Source organism: Equus quagga, chromosome 12 (genome assembly GCF_021613505.1).
Source record: "Equus quagga isolate Etosha38 chromosome 12, UCLA_HA_Equagga_1.0, whole genome shotgun sequence".
In the NCBI taxonomy this organism is placed as follows: Eukaryota; Metazoa; Chordata; class Mammalia; order Perissodactyla; family Equidae; genus Equus; species Equus quagga.
In genome coordinates, this window is record NC_060278.1 from 21,409,732 (window position 1) to 21,427,843 (window position 18,112).

At 41.8% G+C, this 18,112-nt stretch overlaps 1 protein-coding gene across 1 annotated transcript in view; it reads right to left on the bottom strand.

The window, feature by feature from the left end:
- The window catches only part of PROSER2 (proline and serine rich 2), a 42,523-nt gene extending 25,794 nt beyond the window's left edge, over positions 1–16,729 (bottom strand). Inside the window, exon 1 of the mRNA XM_046679479.1 lies at positions 16,568–16,729. The gene's annotated coding sequence lies outside the window, so the exon portion shown is untranslated. The remainder of the gene's footprint in view (positions 1–16,567) is intronic.
- Between the last annotated feature and the right edge of the window lie 1,383 nt (positions 16,730–18,112).

Sequence of the window (18,112 nt, forward strand, 5' to 3'; positions counted from 1 at the left end):
ACATCATAGACCACCCTTGCCTTCTGGCTTCTGGCTGAGATCAGCGAAGGGGAGACTCTGGCAGGACAGTCAGGCTGCCAGCTCCCTCCTGCCAGGCCCCTCAAGGTCGGTGTGTCCTTCTACCTGGGAACAGAGCCTCAGTCAAGCAACCCTCTTCACACAGCTACTCTCTCATACAATAGAGAACTAAATTTCACAACTGAGTGTTTTGAAAATGCTAATAAAATTGACAAAGTTTTGGCAGAACTAATCAAGAAAAAAGTCAGATAAACAATGTCAGAATGAAGAGGAACATAATGACAGTTACCACAGACATTGAAAAGAGGATATTATGAATAATTTTATGCCAGTAAATTTGAAAACATAGATGAAATGGACAAATTCCTAAAAGAATATCTCATTGAAGCTTATTCAAGGATAAAACAAAAAATCTGAATACTCCTATAACTGTTAAAGAAAATGGATCAGTAGATAAAAATCTTACAACACTGAAAACAGGAGATCCAGAAAGTTTTGCTGGAGAGTTCTATCAAGAATTCAAGGAACAAACAACTCCGAGCCGAAACAAGCTTTTCCAGAGAAGAGAACAAGAAGAAACAAACTCATCTCATTTTGAGGCCATTAAAGCCTTGATATCAAAACCCAAAGAATGTACGAGAAAGACAAAATTACAGGTCAGTTTCATTCACGAACACAGATGCAAAAAGTCCACAACAAAATGATCAGTAGGCTGGTCTAGAAAACAAATAATGATGAAGATGAGTTAATCCCCAGAATGTGAGGTTGGCATAACATTAATTTTCCAATCTAATGTAGCACATTAACAGATTAAAGGAGAAAAATCATATAATCATCTCAAGAGATGACAAAAAAGCATTTGATGAATTTAACATTATGCATAATTTTTTTAAATGTCACAAATTATGAGGGGAGAACATGCTTAACCCAATAAAAGATATCCATAAAAATTATAGCAAACATCATATTTAATATTAGGTAAAACATGAAAACTACTCCCATTATGGCCACTCCTATTTTACACTGTATTTTAAGTCCTAACCCACATATAAGGCAAGGAAAAAAAATCTATGACTGAAATGTAAGAAACACAAATGTCATTATTCACAGATAATTACAGTCTTTGTAGAAAACTCCAAAGAATCTTATAAATTATTAGAATCAAGGAGAGTTTAACAAACTCACTAGATATAAATCAATTTAAAAAAATCAATTTCTATATGCTAGCCATAAATAACTAAAAAAAGATACCATTAAAAATAGCATAGTATATGCATATATGTATGTATATAATATTTTACTTAGAAATATATTTAACAAAAGATGCACAAACTTTTTTGGAAAAAGATACAATGTTATTGAAAGTCAATACAGAAATTAACAAAGAGATACCATATTTAGGACTGGGAGATTCAATATCATAAAGATAGCTATTCTCCTAAAATTGAATTGCACAGAATCAATAGATGCGGGCTGTCCTACAGACTCTAGCTACATGTGGTTATTGAAATTTAAATTAAATTAAAATAAAAGATTCCGTTCCTCCGCGGTACTAGCCACATTTCAAGTATTAGTAAATTAAGTAGTGGAAAACTTCCATCATCCTAGGAAGCTCTATTGGGCAGTGCAGCTAAGAGAGCAATGAAAATCAACCGTACAGTTGTTCTTGCAGAAATCCAACAGGCTGATTTTTAAATTTTTTAGAGACAAAAAAAAAAAAGGAGAAAAAAAGATTAGGAAGAATGAAGGGCTATGAACAATAATGAGGCTCCTAAGAAGGTGGGGGAACCGGCCTTATCGGATTCCCACAGTGATTATAAAGTAACAGTAATTAGGACACACGGTGCTGGTAGTAGGGTGGACACACAGACCAACGAAACAGACTAGAAAGTCCAGACACTGTTTGATGTAAGTTGCAAACACTTTTTCTTAATTTGTAACTTGACCAGAAGAATTTTTTATTTTTATATGGTTGAATTCATCACTCTTTTTGTCTATACCTTATGGGTTTTGCAAACCTAGCAAGGCCTTTCCTATTCTAAGAATACACATAAAATACCTCCCATATTTTCTACTTAGCATTTTTATGGTTTCACTTTTCCTACTTAAACATCTGATCCAACTTGAATTTATATTAGTGTATAGTGTGAAGTAGAGAACTAATTCCCCACTCCCATGCCAAGAGGGCCACCCAACTGCTCTAATGCCAAGAATTGAAAAAATTCCTCTTTTCCACATTTTGAAATACTAAATATTATTTTACACTAAATGTTTATGTCTTAGGTGCTATTTCTGAATTTCCTATTCTGCTCTATTGATCTTTCTATTCATTAGGACTCAAAACATACAAACCACAAGGAGAAAATTTCAATGAATCTATCTACATAAAAATTAAGGACACCACAGACAACGTTAACAGAAAAGCAGCTGGTAGAAGACGTTTACTATGTCTAATAAAAGAAATTGACACCTAGAATATAAGAAAAACTTTTAAGTCCACCAGAAAGACAGGAAACCCACCAGAAAAAAAATGAACAAAGGAATACGATAAGGCATTTCACAAAAGAGAAAACCCAAATGACTAAGAAGTATAGGAGAGAGGTTCAACCTTACCAGCAAACAAAAAAGTACAAGTTAAAACCACCATAAGACATTATTTTATACGTACTGGATTGGCAAAAATTAGATAATTAAAAAGCAGCAAGTATGAGCAAGAAATGTGGGGAGACAGGAACCTTCATGTACCACTGCTGGGAGTGTTAAAGTAATTCAACCGTTCTCTAGAGCAATCTGGCAGTACTTAGAGAAACTCGGTGTATCCTATGAGCCAAAAAGCTCACCGCTCAATCTACTCCAGGGAATTCTCTCCCAGGTGTAGAAGGGAACACAAACAAGCATGGTTATCATAGTGTCACTTGCAGTAGAGTAGAGCTCCTGGCAATCTAGGCTCACCACCCACTATGAACTCCAAGAATAAGTAAAAACATGGTAAATGCTTTTATTGGGGAATACTGTGCACCAGTCAGAAGCAATCAATGGGACAATGGCATGGCTAGATCTTAAAATGTATTGAGTAAAAGTTATAATTAGATTCTTAGCACAATTCTATTTATATCCATTTAAAATGCACATGGCACTGTATCCATACATGACATCCATATCCAGGAACATACACCAATGATGGGAGGGGTGGGTGAGTGGGGGCACAATTTGATTGTCCTGTAGCACGTATATGCCTGGTCTGCTTCATCCACTGAAGGGTACCCACCTGTTTCTTTGGGTCCCTAACGCCCACTGCTGGAAAAATAGAAACGGAAGATTTCCTGGGGGTTTGAAGAGTAACGATTTGTCAGATTATTTATCACCTGGGAACCTTTGAAAGCCCCGTATCTAAGGAGATCATATAGGACAGATGACTTCTGGTTTAATGAGGGAAGAGAAGACATACGCAATCTAGAAACCCTGAGGCAAACGAGGAGGGGAGCACTGAAGATGGCATGGCTTTAACAGGAAGGAGGAAAAAACCCTGAAGATAAACTTTTCTAGGATCACAACTTAGCTCAAGATTAACCAGGGAAAGGTTGACCTGATCCAATTTACAGAAGAATCTAAGATGGAGCCAACATATTAAGTTCCCTCACATTCAACTATGAGGCTTTGTACCCACCAGGTCGGGGGAAGGGGGTCACATCTTCTAAGACTTCGAGTCCCTACAGGCAGGCTAAACAGGGTCACAAGGGCAATTACTGTCTCTGCCAGTTCTGCACACAACTGGAACAACTCTCCACCTTAACCCAGTGATGTGGAACTAATGTTGCTGAGCGTGTCTACATTACACCTTAAAACGAGAACCGCTCCAACCAACTGCCAAGGTAAACCTCCACAAAAGAAGGATCCAGGTCGAGTATTAGGATTCTGAACCCATGATACAGGTTTACACACCCTCGTCCACTGTCCAGACACCCACTATTAACCAACCATGCTAAGGTAGTCAGCAGAAGCACCGCTTCGCCGAGAAAGGGGTAGAAATAAGCTTCTTAAAAATATCCCCCTTCCCGCGTCAGGCTGTGCACTAGGACAGGGCCAATGTGCGCACCTGTAAATACACCAGGACAGAGTCACAGCGCCACCCAAGTCCTACTCTTTGATCAGCTCATTCTCTCCGCCTTCCACTCACAGGAATTTTGAACCGAGAAAAACAATCTTAGGAAAGAAACTATCTTTAAAGCTACATCCTGAGAAATCCTAATATGATGATGTAACAGCCAAGCCACTTTCAAAAAGATACGTCTCTCTTGACCTTCAAGAACATTAAAAATGAAAGAGATTCACAGTGGGAACCGTTTTTGAGTCACCACAGTTCATTATCATGAATGGGCTTTTTCATGTGGGTAACAGTGGGTGAAAATAAAGAGAACGCCATTTTTGATGAACTGGACATACTCAGATGAGACAATCAGTAAACACAAAATAGCCATTGTCGGGGGGCTGGCCCCGTGGCCGAGTGGTTAAGTTCGCGCTCTCCGCTGCAGGCGGCACAGTGTTTCGTTGGTTCGAATTCTGGGTGCGGACATGGCACTGCTCATCAGACCACGCTGAGGCAGCGTCCCACATGCCACAACTAGAAGAACCCACAACGAAGAATACACAACTATGTACCGGGGGGCTTTGGGGAGAAAAAGGAAAAAATAAAATCTTTAAAAAAAAAAAAAAAATAGCCATTGTCGGCCTTCATGCTAGTAGCTCTTGACGACATTCATTCATCTGAAGCGGGACTGATGTGATCGGCACTCTGCCGATGCACGTGAACAAAGAAGATGGGAGTCCACTTTTATGGTTTTCCATCTGGTTCTGTGTTAAATCCTATTTTCATGTAAATAACGTGTGCAAACAAACATGAATTTTACAATAAGAAATTAACTAGAAGATGAAGCTATGAACGATGCCATAACTCTTTTATATTTTTATTCACCCCACCCATGAGTTAAAAGGAAACTGAGTACTGATATTCTTTCTTTTCTATTATTCAACTTAATTAGGGCTTTAACAAAATTCCTAGACTAAATCAACCAGTGCATTTCTCCTCTAAAAATAATTCTAGACTAACTCCATAAAAATGATTTTACTATAGTTATCACAACATATCTGGTCATTCTGAGCCCAAGTCTCAGTTCCAGTTCCAGTGTTACAGAGAGTACAGTCTCTCGATCTTCCATCCCTCGCTGGACCAAGGATGCACAGAGAGACACAAAAGTACAGAGATGACCCAGCAGAGAGGTACAAGCAGTTGTTGGTCCTAAAGTTTTCTACGCTCTAAAACTTTGTTAAAAATAAAGCAAATACTCAGGGCAATATTCACCAGTGAATTGCAAGTACTTAAATAATTTTTCTGGAATCCTGGGTTATTTTTGGTACCACAAGCACATCAACGTTGGCACAGTTTTCATTTTCCTAATCTATACTGCCCAGGAACCTCTCTGTAAGAACTAGGCCTTTAAAGTGTCCCCTAGAATCTGGCCTTAGCTCTTTAGCCTTATTTTCCATGATATCAACTCTTTTATCCAATTGGATCTCCTTCCTGTTCTGCTCAACTGGGAGCCACAATTTGACTGCCTCCCCATCACTCTCCTCCCAGTCTTCAAAGCCCAGCTCAAAAGCTAAACTAGTCTTTGTCGAACCTTCCTTCATGACGCTCTTCGTCATGACCTCTCTGCCTGGCTCCTTCAGCGCTGACTGTTCACATTCCACCATCTGGTAACTACATAACACCATCCTTGTCACTCAGATACAGCTGATCACATCAGCTTTCATTCTGCATGTAACTCTTCCTTCCTTAATTAGATTACGGATAAGCTCCTTATAGGCAAAGCTCTTTCTCTTTTAGTATAGCCAGAGGGTTTTAGAAAATATTTGTCACAAAATATAGACAATATTCCCTACTTAAAAAATTATATTTTGAAACACTAAAACCACCTTATTTTTTTAAAGAAATTAGAGTATTCTTAAAACAGACCTTTGATCTAAAAGAAAAGCTTAAACACTTAGGAGTCGTTTCAAACATGTTAACCTCATTGTGGTAACCATCCTTTATCCCTCTATTGTATTTATTGACCAAATCCTTCAAATTTAAGAGCAAAGATTCTCATTCAACTCATCAGGGGCACATGGGGGCGCCTAGGGGAGTAACTTAAACACAGCCACAGAGGAGATGCTCCCCTTAGCTTCACAAACAACAACATGTAACAAGTTGGCCCCAGTAAACGTATCAGACACACTAAACCAGTAACGCGTCTCCATCTTCACACGTGATGAACGTCAGTGTGAATGCAGGAGTGTGCGCGTCTACAGGAGCAATCTGTAACCAGAACCAGCTTCAAAAATGGGCCTCTACACGAATGAACAGGCTGAAGTGAAATAAATATGTAGGAACTATTCTTTAGTTTGGGCTCTTTCTCAACATCAAGAAAACCAAAACCAAGGCTGGCGTGGTGGTGTAGTGGTTGGGTTCCTTTGCTCCGCTTTGGTGGCCCGGGGTTCGCTGGTTCAGACACTGGGTGTGGGCCTACGCACGGCTCATCAGGCTGTGCTGTGTCAGCATCCACACAGAAGAACTAGAAGGACTTACAGCTAGGATAAACAACTATGGACTGGGGCTTTGGAGAGAAAAAGAAAAAAAGAGGAAGATTGGCAACAGATGTTAGCTCAGGGCCAATCTTCCTCACCAAAAAGCATACCTTAAAAACAAAAGAAAAGATGCCCACTTTCACCACTCTTATTCAACATAGTACTGGAGGTTTTGGCCAGAGCAATTCGGCAGGAAAAAGAAATAAAAGGAATCCAAATAGGCAACGAAAAAGTAAAACTCTCGCTGTTTGCAGACGACATGATCTTATATATAGAAAACCCCAAAGAATCCATAGAAAAACTATTAGAAACAATCAACAACTACAGCAAAGTTGCAGGGTATAAAATCAACATACATAAATCAGTAGCATTTCTATATGCTAACAATGAACTAACAGAAAAAGATCTCAAGAACTCAATCCCATTCACGATCGCAACAAAAAGAATAAAATACCTTGGGATAAATTTAACCAAGGAAGTGAAAGATCTATACAAAGAAAACTACAAGACTTTCTTGAAAGAAATCAACGACGACATAAAGAGATGGAAAGACATTCCATGCACATGGATTGGAAGAATAAACATAGTTAAAATGTCCATACTACCTAAAGCAATCTACAGATTCAACGCTATCCCAATCAGAATTCCAATGACATTCTTTACAGAAATTGAACAAAGAATCCTAAAATTCATATGGGGCAACAAAAGACCCCGAATTGCTAAAGCAATCCTGAGAAAGAAGAACAAAGGTGGAGGCATCACAATCCCTGACTTTAAAACATACTACAGAGCTACAGTAATCAAAACAGCATGGTCCTGGTACAAAAACAGATGCACAGGTCAATGGAACAGAATTGAAAGCCCAGAAATAAAACCACACATCTATGGACAGCTAATCTTTGACAAAGGAGCTGAGGGCCTACAATGGAGGAAAGAAAGTCTCTTCAACAAATGGTGCTGGGAAAACTGGACAGCCACATGTAAAAGAATGAAAATCAACCATTCTTTTTCACCATTTACTAAACTAAACTCAAAATGGATCAAAGACCTAAAGATGAGGCCTGAAACAATAAGTCTTCTAGAAGAGAATATCAGCAGTACACTCTTTGACATCAGCTTCAAAAGAATCTTTTCGGACACCATAACCCTTCACAAGAGGGAAACAACAGAAAGAATAAACAAATGGGACTTCATCAGACTAAAGAGCTTCTTCAAGGCAAGGGAAAACAGGATTGAAACAAAAAAACAGCCCACTAATTGGGAAAAAATATTCACAAGTTATTTATCCAACAAAGGGTTAATCTCCATAATATACAAAGAACTCACACAACTCAACAATAAAAAATCAAACAACCCAATTACAAAATGGGCAGGGGACATGAACAGACATTTCTCCAAAGAAGATATACGGATGGCCAATAGACACATGAAAAGATGCTCATCATCACTAATCATCAGGGAAATGCAAATCAAAACTACACTAAGATATCACCTTACACCTGTTAGAATGGCAAAAATATCCAAAACCAAGAGTGACAAATGTTGGAGAGGCTGTGGAGAAAAGGGAACCCTCATACACTGTTGGTGGGAATGCAAACTGGTGCAGCCACTATGGAAAACAGTATGGAGATTCCTCAAAAAGTTAAGAATAGAAATACCTTATGACCCAGCCATCCCACTACTGGGTATCTATCCTAAGAACCTGAAATCAGCAATTCCAAAAGTTCCATGCACCCCTATGTTCATCGCAGCATTATTCATCACAATAGCCAAGTCATGGAACCAACCTAAGTGCCCAGCAACTGATGATTGGATAAAGAAGATGTGGTATATATAGACAATGGAATACTTCTCAGCCATAAAAAAGGACAAAGTCGTCCCATTCACAACAACATGGACAGACCTTGAGGGTATTATGTTGAGTGAAATAAGCCAGAGAGAGAAAGACGAACTCTGTATGACTCCACTCATAGGTGGTAGTTAACATATGGACAAAGAGAACCGATCGGTGGTTGCCAGGGGAAAAGTGCGTGGGGGGAGGGCACTAGAGGTGAAGTGGTGTACCTACAACATGACTAATAATGATGTACAACTGTAATTTCACAAGGATGTTACCTTTCATAACCTTAATAAAAAAAATACTCTCCAATGTATATTTGAAAATAAATTTTCCAACTGTTATAAAATACAAATAAAACAATAATGAAAAGCAACAACAACAACAACAACAACAACAAAAACCAAAAGAAAAGTAAACAAAAACCTTGGAAAGAAAAGAAAGCTTCCAAAAATATTCACTAAGCCATTTAGTAAACTAGGCCTGGATCCCAGCACTGAAGATCAAAGGAACATTCTTCTCCAGGGAGAAGAAGCTGGTTGCTGCTGGGAGGGGAGAGTTCGTTTCGTTCCGGAGTTTTAGAAGGCTGCTGTGGGTCAATGGTTTAGCATCCTCTTCATATGATTTTGCTTTTTCTCTGAATTGGGATTTTTCCTTACTTCTGAGATGCCTTCTGTAAGAATTTAGGGCCTTACACTGTGCCCCTCAAGGGTATTAAATACAATTAAACATTAAAAAGGGTAGTAATTTTACTTCTCCAGAAGAATTACCGTGCTTTAATTAAAATTTTTTTTTTGAAAAGCTCTTTCTGAACAATGCAGAAAAGGTTGACTTCAGACGGTTTCAATTGTGAATAGTTTCAACTATTAACAGGAGGCGGTAATTTACTTAGGGCCATGCACCACATGAAAGTAATTGATTCGCCCACCCTCAAGCAAACAAGTTCACTGGTGAGGCCTCACCCTAGCCAGGCTGGGGAGCAGGCCCTGAGGGAAGAACCTCCTTCAGTCCTTCGGTCCTTTACCATGGATCCTGCACAGAAGATATGCAAATCAGATCTTCCCAACTAAAACCTCACCTGCAAACAGCTTGGCTGGGATTTCAGTTCAGTTCCCAGTAACAAAAAGTAATGACCCAGAAAAAAAAAAAAAAGTAATGACCCAGGACAAAGGAAACAGAAAAGCATCAAAAAGAGTAAAATCAACTTCTATCTGATGAAATGTTTGCAAAGGCAGCCACTTCAAATTTTTATGCTTATTTTTAAGAAACTGACATCCTATATGCCTGTTTCTGTATTTCTGTATTATGTTTCTGGATTCTTTAGCAAATTAAAAAAATAGAAGAAAATCCCATTTTAAGTTGTTCTTCTCTGGTTAAACAAGTTTGTGTGCTTTCTCTTTATTTATTCAGCAGCTAGTACCAGAGTACCCAGTATGGCTACACTGGTGAGATAAAATGCAGTCCTTGCCTGGAAGTAAGAATTATACCTTATTGTTTTACAATGCTTTTTTTTTTTTTCTGAGAAGCTCAAAATTCTTAGCTGAATTTTTCATTCATCCTCATAACAAAACCAAAGCTGCCTTTGAGCCTGTCCCCTTAGCGCTGGTATTTCTAACACCTGGTTAGACGGGGAGCCAGCTCTGGTTTACATATCTTATCTCAAGTTGAACAGATTTACATCCAAACCAGCAAAGCTCACACCAGGCCTCCTGCTGGGTCAATGAACTGTATCCGACTTTTAACCCCATCTCTCCAAATCTCTTAGCCAGCCTTGTTTGGGGAAAAGAACAAGACCGTTTATCCAGTGGACATATATACAGAGGCTCCTGTCTCCCAGACTCTTACTAGATACCTCCTGGGAACACCTTCTGTAACAACTACCATCCCGATGACACGGGAATCAGCTAAGAAATACAATAGTTAAACACACAGTATTTTTATATGAATTTTCAAGTTCACCGACTACATTCTTACAATGGTTGAAAAGGGAAGAGTCTGACAGCTGGCCCACAGCTGGCCCAAGGATTAGATAGAATCATACTATGTCATTTGTGTAGGTCAAAAAATAGTTGAATATCAGTAATTATATATAGTTAACCTAATGTTTTTGGAATTGAATTGATAGTTAACAATGTAAAAACGTGAAGGGTTCCATGAAATGAAATTTTGGTTTAAGTATGGTATTATTACATGTTGATGCTAAAATGATTTTCCTTAGATGATACTTCTAAAATCACAATAGAGGGGCTGGCCCAGTGGCAGAATGGTTAAGTTTGCATGCTCTGCTTCGGTGGCCCGGGGTTTGCAGGTTCGGATCCCAGGCGTGGACATAGCACCGCTTGTCAAGCCACACGCCACACTGTGGCAGCATCCCACATAAAATAGAGGAAGATGGGCAACAGAGTTAGCTGAGGGCTAATCTTCCTCACACACACACAAAATAATAAATCAAATCAAATCACAATAGGAATCAACAGGAAAAAAGTCTAACACACAACATATTCACCTCACATACACTTTAAAGATAACTGATTCAAAAAAATGAAGTTGCCTGCGTGAGTAGGAGCTCAGACAACACGTTCACTGCTTATCTAGTGTGTGGAGGACACACAGCAGAGGAAGGACAATTCGGCATAGGAAGAAACTGAGGTCCAAAGGCTCTCCAACGATTTGGCAAGTCAGAAAGAGCTTGATCTAGGCCCTTAGCTCTCCCCTCTAGAAGAACGCTTTTTGAAACTTTTTTTGCACCAAAAATTTCTATTTGACGGTCAACATTTTCGGTACCATCCCCTTGTTTGTACCATCTTATCTCTATCTTCCTATTTCTAGCCTCCCTTCCCCAACCCTGAACATCCCATTCAACTTTGAGTTATTCCCCCCGTGTACAAATGTCTACTCTGCAGAAAAGCCAGAAAACAAGATCTGCTATCATAACCCTAACCCATGAACCTTCAATGGTTAATGCCCCCGGATTCAGGGCTAACCCCCTCAGCCTGATCATCAAAGCCACAATTCTACCATCCTAATTTTTCCCTGTCCTCTCCTTCTTGGCCCAGCTCTAATGTCACATTCTCCAAGAGATGTTCCGACACGCCTGAAAGAAAGAACAGGTCTGTCCTCTGCTCCCAAAAGGCTTGTGGGCCTCTGTGATTGACTCATATTCCACATTGATCCTGTCTCCTTTGCTGGATCCGAAATTTCTCAGGGCAGGGACAACACCTTGTTCATCTCTATATTCCCAGCTGTGCCTAGCACAGTAGGAACTTAAATGTTCACTAAAGCTCTTCAAATCCTCTGAATCTTTACAGAAAACACCCAATGAACCATTTTGGAAGGCAGGAATCGACCAAACTCAACCTGTTTAGTCCAGTAGACAAGAGCATAGACATCTTTTTTTCACACACACTTCCTTTAAGTAAGTTGTACAAAATAAACTATTTTAAATATACTCAGAATTAGGTTTGTTAATAAAGCTATGGCGAGTCATTAATTTATAATCTCCAGGTTCAAGGTCTGAGAGGGCCTGAGAAGTCATTTATCCTGCCCCACATATTACGGACCAGGAAACCAGGTTGCAGAAAGGTCAAGTGGTGAACTCTGTGGTTACACTGCTCTCGGGTGATGAAACCTGAGTTGAGAGCTGTGCTTTTTGCCTCTGCCAGGCTCTATTAACCTTTTAATTTTAGGAAACAAAATGTAGTGTGCAAACATCGAAGAGAGAAGGATCTGAGGACTGACACGTTTGCAAACACAGTGCTAGCTCAGCGCTGAGGGCACCGCGGGAGCCAGACAGTCCACAGACACCACGGAACGAACAGATGAACATCCAGGGCCTCAGGATCAATAACTAAAACAGGCAGAAGAGTAAATATTCCAAAGCACTAGCCAGACAACTAGTCTCCTGGGAGGGGCAGCAGAAACCTGAAAGAGAAACCAGGGGAAAAAAAAACAAACCCAAAACAACACAATGAAGGTTTGAGAAGGAAAATAATATACAAACCAAGCCCTATAATAATAACTACACTTAGTCGCATGCTAGATTTTGGTGATAGAAAAGCTACTACGAAAGAGAATCAAGTCCCCAAACAGATACTTCTCCAAAGAAGATCGACAAGTGGCCAATATGCACATTAAAAGATGCTCAACAAGGTTAGTCATTAAAGAAAGGCAAATCAAGACCACAATGAGATACCACTTCATGCCCACAAGGATGGCAATTTTTAAAAAAACCATGGAAAACAAGTACTGGTGAGGATGTGGAGAAACTGGACCTCGCTGAAACTATACATTGCTGGTTGGAATGTAAAATGATACAGCTACCATGGAAGACAGTTTGGTGAATACTCAACAGAATTGTAAATTACTCAGGAATTCCACTCATAGGTATAGACCCAAAAGAACTGAAAACAAGTATTCAGACAACAACCTTACACAAATGTTCATAGCAGCACTACTCACAAGAGCCAAAAGGTTGAAACAACCCAAATGTGCAAGAACTGAAGAATGGATAAATACACTGTGGCACATCCTTACAATGGACTATTATTCGGCCATAAAAAGGAATGAGGCACTGATACATGCTAGAGAACATGGCAGAATCCTGAAAGCATTGTTAAGTGAAAGAAGCCAGACACAAAAGGCCACATATTGTATGATTCCATTTATATGAATTATCCAGAACAGGTAAATCCATAAGAAAGAAAGCAGACAGCTTAGTGCTTGCCAGGGGCTGGGGTGGGAGGAAATGGGCAGTGACTGCTAATGAGGATAGAGTTTCCTTTTCGGGTGTTGAAAAAGTTCTGGAACTAGACAGTGGTGATGGCTACACCACACTGTGAATGTACTTTTTCTTACACTTTAAATATGTGCAGTTTATTGAATGTCAATTATACCTCAAGAAAGATATTTAAAAGAAAATAAAAAGGATGGAAAAAGATACATCAAGCAAATATTCACAACAGCAACACCGAAAAGATCACTTCTGGCTACCTTATATCAGGCAAAATAGACTTTAACACAAAGATCCTCATTAGTGATAAAGGTAACTATGTAATGATAAAGTTCAATTCCTATTAGACGCTGTATTTCTAACAATATAAACTTACGAATGCATACCGTTAGATGTAAAAATAGAAAGTTGTATGCACAAATAGTCGCAGAATATTTTTTAGCTCAAAAATACAAGGAGATATTGACAAATCCCTCATTATAGTGGGATTTGTCAATATACCTCTCTCAATTACTGACATGTTAAGTAGACACAAAGTCAGTGAGGAATAATGCAATGAATAAGGTTCATTTAACGGACACCTGTAGACCTCTACAGAAAAAAAAACTGAACCATTCTTCTCAATCACATATATTGTGAATGGACTTAATGCCATTGATTTGTACACTTTAAAATGATAAATTTAATGTTCTATGTATTTCACTACAATAAAAAAATAAAGAGAATTACGTGTCCCCAGAGCTGGGGCCTTTGGAAATGTCCAATTTGAAGACGTGTATTCACAAAGAGCTGTCACAGCCCTCTGCAATAAGGCGGGATGTTCTGCCCCACACATTCCTTCACCACAATCCGGACTGCACGGATTATAAACCCAGCACCTACTTTCTCAAAACAGGTTTCACGACTGATGCTGTGAGTCCAGAAGGGGAACCACGGCATCACTGGCAGGTGCGCCTGTCCCTGTGATTCCACCATCTTGACCCCACCGTGTCAATTCGAACACCGTTCAACCATGACCAGCAGACTGGCTCAGAGATCCCCGAGGGGAACGCTGCAGTTTCTCAGAGGTCCAGGTGCCTAGCCCATCTCCTTAGAGCACACGGGCAGGCAGCTAGGCAGCCGCCACCACCACCAGACAGGCCAATGGAAACGGAAACGAGATGCTGCCCTTCACCAGCCAAGCGACAAGCTCAAGTTCTAGGATGCTCCTAGGATTCCCCAGCACCTCTCCCTGAATGGCCTCCATGCCACTGGCGGCTGTCCCACAACCATGCAGATAAGATGCGCCTGAACTCTGTGTTCCAGAGGATCCCCTGTTGTGAGCTCTTCTCCACCCAAGCCTTTCACGGCTCTCCCTTCAGGTCTCTAGTTCTTGCTGTTATCTGAGATGATCTTCAGAATCAACACAGGGTGCCATCTACGCGCTCCTCAGGTGTCTGAGAACTTTGGAACCAGGGCCAGGAGTACGTTCGTCTCCTTATGAAGGCTTACTTGATCTGGTTTTAATCAGTTCGGGCAGCATGGCGCTTATCTAGATATGTTTGTGTGCCCAATGACTGGCTCCGTGCTCAGCCCCCTGGAGGTGGTCAGTCTGCAAATATTGCTGAATGAATTAATAAACACGCAGGACCTGCACCCAAACAGGCAAATCCCCCTGCCACAAAGGGGGACTCACTCACTCGGGACATCACCGAGTCAAACACACTCAAATTTTCTTAAAAGCATTTCTCCTCTTTCCAACCTTCTCTAAACGATCCCTCTTATTGTGCCCTTCTGATTTCTAGTGATGGAGAAAATGGGTTACTTTTACAGTCTCAGCATCCACAGTTTTCAAAGAAAAGCTCATTCGAAGTGCAAGGAATCTATCCACTCACTTTCAAATGGCTAGTACTGGTCTGGGCAAGAAAATACACAAGATTCCATACATACACTGTCAAAGCTGGCAAGAGAGATTCCAGACAACGTCCATCCTTCCCACCCAATCCCAAGTAAATAGGGCATTTGTTTGTATTTCCACATTGGCCTCAGGAACGAAAATACCTCCTCCACCTAGAAAAACAATCTGCTACATTCAGACACAGAACTTGGAGGGCAAACTTTTTAGTGCACCCGAGAACACTAAGAAGGGAGTGCTTAAAAAAAAATTAAGGAGAAAAGTATCTTTAATAAACACTTCTCCTGGGAACACTTTCCTCAAGTTTACACTTATACCTGCTTTGGTGTTTCTCTAACTTTCAGAAATACAGATTAAAAAAAATGGTTCTCCATTAAAATTGGAGCCAGAAGGAACCTTCCTTCTACGGTCTCCAGCAACAGACCTGAACGTTTTACTCTGTTTAGGAGGGAAAAGACACACAAAAAAATCATTTTCCTTTACTCGCTTGAAGTTTTCTGCTCTGCACCAACTAGGTCCTGGCAAAGAGTTAAAAGTTTTCTGAGGTTAGTTCCTGCGGTTTACAAAAAAAAAAAAAAAAAAAAAAAAAGCTAGATGCTTAAATTTAGACTCGGTAAAACAATACTGGGAAACTTTCAAAGCCTTGGAGAAATACTGAAGTTTATTTTATTGCCTTTTGTTAAATTGCATCACATCGGCCACATTTTCTGCTCTTTCTTTAATCCCTCCCGCCCCGGCCACCCCGGAGATCCACACGTTCCCTCGTGGTTCAGTTACCTGCTGGGGTTTGGGGTTGGGGAGCGGGGGTGGGGACAAAAATCTACTGGTCACTTTTCGCAAGACCCAAGGGTAACAGGTGGCTTTGGTCACCTCTTGCCAATATTCGGCTCCCACCCTCCTCTCCACGGCGGGAGGGATAGAGCTCCGGGAATTCGGGGGCCGCGGTGGCAAGTGGGGCGACGAGTCCCTGGCACGGATCGGGGAAGGGCGGCGGGGACAGGGCAAGGGGTGTTAGGGACAACCCGGGCCGCTCCGCGCCCAAAGATCAACAGGCTCCCCGGACCACCGTGCGCACCCGGACAGGACCACCTCGGAACCGGAAAACGCCGCCTTCTCCCACCGCCCCCGCCCCGGGGAGCACGCGACCCCCTGAAATATCAAAGGCGGCACCGGGTCGACGACGGTCCGTCGGATTGCCCCAGAATCTTTCCTAACTTCCAGGAGCCGGGGCGAGCGATGTGTCGGAGAAGGAGCGCGCCAAGAAGACATCCACGCACAGGGGCCACCGGCGGGCAGGGGGCGTGGGACGTGCGGACAGCGGGCACCAGGGGAGGGGGACCCTGCTCCACCTTGGGCTCGCCCCACCCGAGCCCGAGCCTCCCCACCGACTCCACACGCCACCGCGCTCCCCGCCGTGCCACGGCGCCTCCCGCCGCCCTAAGCCTGCCCCAAAGTCCCCACTCACCCCGCAGGAGTTCCCTCCCGGGGCACCGCAGGCGCCCACCCGGACCGCGACCTGGAGCCCTCGCGCCGCCTGCCAGCCCGTCAGCGCCTCGCGCCTCGCAGACTGTCCCAGGCCGCGCGCTCCCGCCGCGCGCTCCCTGCCCCTGCGGCGCGCGCTCCTCTCCTCCCCACCCCCTTGGCGCGCGCTCCCCACATCCCCCCCCCCCCCGCCCCCCCCCTTGGCGCGCTCCCCCGCCGGGTCTTGGTCCCCCAGACACACACAGCGCGCGCCAGGGACACTTAAAGGGACAGGCCCGCGCGCCGGAGCTGCCCCGCGGCCGCCGCTCCCCGGGGTCCTCGGTCTCAGTGCGCGGTTTGAATTGGGGACCATCTGAGTGAAACCCCAGCCCCCTCCGAGGGACACACGCGGAGAAAAAACAGGGATTTGCCTTAGGAGCTCTGAATGAGATGGGACTTCCCCCCCTCCTCTCGTCTGCTTTGAGAGGTTATTTTATGTTTAATGACGATAATAATAACCACTGTGTGTCGGATACGCGTTACCTTCGGACACGGCGTCACACATGAGCACATTATTTCATCTAATCCTTACAACAGTCTTCTGATTTCTTATCCCCATTTCACAGAGGAGGAACAGTGAGGCTCAGAGAGGAGAAGCAGCTGGTCCAAGAGTTTTGGACCCCATCGCTTGGTGCTATTGACGTCTTTCTCCCTGTGGAAATACCCACTGAAGTTAATAGCTGGCTGTGGAGGGCTTTTGTAAGTTGGTGGAAATTAATATTATCAGTGTTTCCAAGGGGTGGAACAACTCTAAGGAGGGAGAAAGCAAGTTAGGGTGTTTTATTAATTGTAGGGCTTGTTATATACGCAAATGGCAGACGTTATGACAACCTCTGTTCCAAAACGCTGTGTGTTTATCCCCATTTTACAGAAAACTGAGGAAGGAAGTGGCTGGTTGCACAGAATGGCTGAGTCACTGGCAGCACTAAGGGCTGGGCCCAATTCCTTGGTCCTTAGATCATTTCTGATTAAAGGGGAGAAAACTTTTCCCCTAATAACACACTGGCCTCATCTAATTCCCTGCATCTTTAATTAATGTTTACAAAGCACTTTAATCTACCCAACATGCTAGTTAATTAGGCGAGTATTATTATCCCCTTTCTGAACCAAATCCGGGAGAGAATCAATTCTGTCAGTCCTTAATCCTTGATGAATAATGGGCCTCAGGTTCTTTCTTTTTCCTCTTAAATTTTGTTCCATATTGTGTTAAATACAAATGTGTTTGTCATGAATGGCTTATAAAAGTTAAATAATATCAAGCACCTACGGGTGAGAGGTCATATAGGCAAACCCTGCCGCTAAGGAACTCAGATCAAGAAAAAAAAAAGACATTTTAATAAATGCTTCCCAGAATTTTTTTCTTTTTGTTATTGTTCTTTTTGCTTGGGTAAGCTTTATGATGTATAAACATGTGTTTAGCTTAGTTTTTTTTTAGTTTACTTAAAAAATTTTAATATACACATTATCTTTTGTGTAAAAATTTAATTTT